Raw genomic sequence first — 5,473 nt, 5'->3', positions numbered from 1 at the left:
TTATAAATTAGTAGTTTGTTTTCTAGTGAGAGATGAGAACAAACAATTAACCATTAGTTACAGAATTCTTTCGGAGACGCACAATTAAATAATACACGGTTATCGCAATAATTCAAATCTATTTTCAAGCCAACCAATATGATTGTATTATTTTTCTAATTACATTTAAAACAATAACAATCTAATCTTTAAGAAACAACAAATAAGTAAAAAAAAAACGGTCTAACGAATTAAATAACATAAAAATCAGTGAAGACTATAATGACTTTATTCTAACATATTTACAAGAACTACATGTTACTATTACATAAGAGTCTCTCTCTTCTAACTTAGCTATCTAGTATATGTACACTACATGGAAATATATATGTACACTTGAGAAGAGGGGGTAGGAAGAATAGTGAAAATAGGAGAAGGGGTTTGGACCAATCAGATAATTTAGGAAATAAGGCGGAGCCTAGAGAGCCTATGAAATTAGAAATAAATATCTGGGAGGGGAAAAAGGTGTGACTAGAAACAGGGTGGCCAGGCTTCCCAGAAATTGGCTGTAAGCGACCATGACCTAAGGACTTGTAAGAACTGACTTACATGTGTTAAACATAAAATAGACTAACGCAAGCCCATTGTGAGATGACAGCTTGTACCTCCCTAAGTGTCAACCCTTGCTTTTTTACATTGATATAGAATACTAAGGAAAGGTCACTTCCTCTATGGTCAGTGTCTTTCGAAATGTGCCAGATGTCTATAGTTTATACTATATAGTTTATAATGATACTCAGTTTATAATAATAGCTGTTAAATACTATAGCGTTCGTTAACTTACGGAATTACGAATGTGAAACTGTACTGCGCATGTGCCCAACAATTTCAATATTGTTTAGACATGTGTAGGAACCAGTGCTGCCGATTGGGTAAGCGACTTCTTCGACTACAACAAACATTGATGTTCAATATTAAAGTATCGATGATTCTGAACATCCATTTGAGCAACATAAAGTATGTTCCAACAACGACTTCTCTTTATCCATAATTGCGTGGAGCATGCGAAGTATAGAGTTTGGGGGGGGGGACACTACGCATGCTCCTTAACAACCATCGATGTACTTTTGGCAATGTTTTGTAAGCATTGATATTATAATATTGAACATCGACATATTAAAACATCGATGTCATTTCTTGTCGATGTCGCATCACTATGTTCAACAACCACTTCTAATCGTCCGGAACTGCATGATGTGTTTACAAAACATCGCCAAAAATACATCGATGTTTTTGAATATCCATTTCAGTAACATAAGGTTTATTCCAACAACAACTTCTGATTATCCAGAACTGCACGGAACATGAGCAGTATAGGGTTTGGGAGGGGGAAAATACTTACACATGCTCTGCACAGTTCCGGACATTCAGAAGAGTTAATTGGAACAGATCTTTGATCTATCTTTATCCCATTACTAGCGTGAAGGTAGGAAGTACTTCCCCACCCCTAACCACATTGTTGATAGAAATCTGTTTATACAGTATTTTTTTTTTTTTATTAAGTTACTTTCGCATTTAAGAAAATGATAAATTGAGACAAACGTAAAACATCGATGTTAAAAAAACAAGGGCTTAAAAAAATCGATTTTAAAAATATCGATGTCGATGTCGCATACGTTTTACCGATTTGCTGGTAAACGTCCGGTAATCTGTAAAATAGATTTAGGTTATATATAGTGTCGTATTAGTCTTTGACTAGTTCAAGATATGAAATAATCGTAACAATACATAAGAATGTTGATTTCCTGCCTATCGTCTTAACATTCCGTAAGGTTGATATGTTGTGATAGTTCACTCTCAATTATGACAGACAAACGTATCAGTTAACGCTACTGTTAGTCCGTCCGACATTACTTGTACTATCAACTATCACGCCAGACACAGTTCGTCAAGATTGTCACGACAGTAAACTGTCATGATTGTAATTATCAAACAGTTGCGCCATGCTAAAGGCTGCGATGAAAACGTTACGATAGTTTGCTGTCAATATATATACATTTGATCGTTAATGCCACAGTCAGTTCATTGCATCACTTGTACTACCAACTATCACGTCAGAGCTAATGTGACAGAACAATCATACAGCTACAGTAATAATGATTCTCCAAGAACAGGTAAAGTGGCGGGTATTTGTCGGGTAAAACGGGTATTTTTTGGTCAAGCGATTACAGTACTTTCGAACACATAGGCCCCTCACATCCAGATATAGTAAGAGTTTCATAGAACGAACATCTCAAGGAATAGATAAATATTTCACTAAGACCTTCAAATACTCAAAATAAAAAAATGAAGAACTCATTTTGAATTATGTTTATCCTTCATATAATGCATTTACAAATTCATGTCCATTTTCTTTGTTAGAGGAATAAGAAAAAAGACACATTGAGTCTGCAGATCACCCCATTAACAGAATAATTAATACATACATTAAATAACGACAAAAACATATCAACATAATTTAATAACTTATCTAACTAAATTACTTTAATAACTTAAACCTATTAAACATGGTATTTATCTCTTTTTTTAATTTTTTTGGTCCAAGACGTTGGCCCAACTGAAGTTCTATACTGACAAACCTATTCTAATCATGGTGGGAGGTCAATTCTTTCATTTTGCGGGACCACCACTTAATGAAAATGTCAATGCTCCAGGCCGGATTCGAATCGGCACCACCCGCATATCTCAGATTGTAAGACTGAGTTTTTCAATTTATAGATTGATTAAATCAAATTTCAATAGTTTTTAGATAAGTAGTTTTAATAATAATTGTTGTTGCAGAAGTATGACAGAAATATAAAAATATAATAGTTTAATAAACCCTGGTATGAAGCATTTATTTAATGCTAAATTGTTATAGAATAATGTTGAAAATACTTTAAATGATTTTATCCAGTTAGAAATTTTCCTTTAATTTCCTTAAGTTAATTATCAAATTCTTCCATAGTTTATGTTGATCCATTTTTATCACGTATAAAAATGTTATAATTATTTTAAGTTAACAAAATTAAAGGTACCTTGGAGGAACATTTTTTGACAAATCCGCATTTCAGCCCTGTCAGGCTATTTCAATGAGGATAAGACCCATCTGATATTAAATAACACTAAATTGTACATTAATGTATTAAGTTTATTCAAAATCTTTAGAGCCGTTTTTGAAAAAATGTGAAAAATCTATTCTTCAAAGTGGCACTTGTGGTAATTAGATTTTATCGAAAAAGTTGCTGTACTGTCCCAAGCGTATACCCATCTTAAATATGTAATTTTAGTTCCATATTCAATTTGTTTTTATGGTATGCTAACACACAGAGCATTTTGTGAGATTTGATTATTTAGATTCAGAGGACCTCAAAACATGTACTTCTGTTAAAAACTGGAATTCAATTTTTTTGCACATTCCAAATACTTCCACTTACTACATACTTCATTTATAGTAGAAAGTAAAAATTAATAAGATAAATTATTTCTTAATTGTTAAAATTTTATTTTTAAACTATCACAAAATCCTAAATCGAAAATAAAAAATTAAAAAATAGACTTACCCTATCAAAAGAAATGTAGCTCAAAATTCTGGACAAGTATTTAGCTGCTAATTGTTGGTGATTTCATAAATATTAAGTGAACAAAAATATATTTTGAAACATTTCACTAAGTTGCTTCAAAGAGCCTTCAACTAACAGCAATATTTCATTCAACCACAAAAATGTACTGATAAAATCTAAAAATGAAAAATAACAGAAAATACCTTGTCGAACACATATAGCCAATCAGCAATGATATGCCTTACCATTTAACTCAACTATCCTGACAAGTGCTGTCTAGTTCTCTTTTAAGGCTTAAAAATGGATTTTAGGTGAAACTAGTTTGGAGAAATTAACTTGTTTCTCATAAAAAAAATATTCAGTGGTAACCATACTTACTGCCAATAGTATTAATATGACACCATAATTTCTAAGGTAAAGGTATGTCGAAAAAATTTGTTGTTTCAATAGTATTACAAACATTTTAAATGATGAGAAGATGCTTCACCGTGGATAATATGTATGAGGAGAAGATGGGGGTGTAGTAAGAAAATAACACAAATAAACTTTTAAAAAACTTAGTTAATAGTGCCAACATTTCGGCCAGAAATTCCAGCCTTCATCAAGGGCTAAGAACAAAGAACAAGATAACAACCAATGAATAAAAAAAATAAAATAAAAAACATATATCTCTCTTCTACACTTATCACATATCATATACCACATCCCTTGCTCCATCCCTAATTGTAAGGCTGCTTACATCGGCGAAACAAAAACCTATTAAAAGACCGCATCACACAACACAAATATTCTGCTTCCTCACATAATTATTATGCGTCAAAACTTTCGAAACATTCTCTATCTTTAAATCACTCCTTCAATTTTGAAACATCTATACTAGCCACTGTTTGTAACCATGACAAAATATGTATCTCTAAAAGCTTTTATATCCAACTAGAACCTTCTTCCATCAATTTAAAAACTGACAAACAGAACTTATCGTTAACATATTCTCAAATAGTTAATTTATTAAAAAAGTAACAATTTTAATTTTAATTTTTTTTTCTTCAATAGTTTTTAAAAACATTTGTTGTCACCTTTTTATATGTTTTTCCACTTTTAAAACTTTTGTTTAACTTGTAGCGTATTCTCACGTTTTAGTGATTTTTTCATCTTTGTAATGTATTTTTTAACTCATAGTCTTACCGCATGTGCTCCTGAGCTCACTTGGACTTCCAATCTTCTATAAGTAAGTGAGTTCTATGTTTTATTCTCTTTTTTATCTGTCTTTTACTCCCTTCTCCTTCTCTGTTATTTTCTTATTTTTCCTTACCCATGCTATAAGTTATATTCACACATTTACATATTATTATTGTCATATTTTCTAATCACTTCTTTTGTTTAATTTAACTTTATATTTTGTTTCTTTATTCTATATTCATATTTCTTTGTTTCTTTGTATTATATAACTTTATATTTTTATTTCCTTAATTATGTTATTTTACTAAGATATTTAATAACCTATATATACATTTTTATTTTCCACTAATTTAATTACTTTATTTTTATTCTGTACAATTATTTACTTTCATCATTCTGTATATTTTTTATCTCTTCTTTTATTCATTGGTTATCTTGTTCTTGTTCTTAGCCCTGATAAAGGCAGGAGATTCTGGCTGACATGTTGGCACTATTAAATTAAGTATTTTTTAAACTTATTTTTGTTATTTTCTGACCGCACCTCCAACCATCTCATCATACATATTATCCACGGTCAACTATCTTCTTATCCTTTATAAATATTCAAAATTTAAAGATCTTTAGGTACTTTGTGTAAGCTGCATAGAATATATCTCTTTTGGTAATTCTGAGAACTTAAGTTGTAAATTGGTATTTGATGGAAGTCATTGTAA

At 30.9% G+C, this 5,473-nt stretch overlaps 1 long non-coding RNA gene across 1 annotated transcript in view; it reads right to left on the bottom strand.

Annotated features, from left to right (window-relative positions):
• The window catches only part of LOC136796142 (uncharacterized), a 38,304-nt gene extending 33,738 nt beyond the window's left edge, over positions 1–4,566 (bottom strand). The window contains exons 1-2 of the long non-coding RNA XR_010843843.1: positions 3,582–4,566; positions 824–928 (exon numbers count right to left, since the gene is read on the bottom strand). This is a non-coding gene — a long non-coding RNA (uncharacterized lncRNA). The remainder of the gene's footprint in view (positions 1–823; positions 929–3,581) is intronic.
• Positions 4,567–5,473: the final 907 nt, after the last annotated feature.

Source organism: Halyomorpha halys, unplaced genomic scaffold (assembly GCF_000696795.3).
Source record: "Halyomorpha halys isolate HHAL.00 unplaced genomic scaffold, Hhal_1.1 Scaffold863.1, whole genome shotgun sequence".
NCBI classification, from domain to species: Eukaryota; Metazoa; Arthropoda; class Insecta; order Hemiptera; family Pentatomidae; genus Halyomorpha; species Halyomorpha halys.
This window is presented reverse-complemented; position numbering and strand designations above follow the sequence as displayed.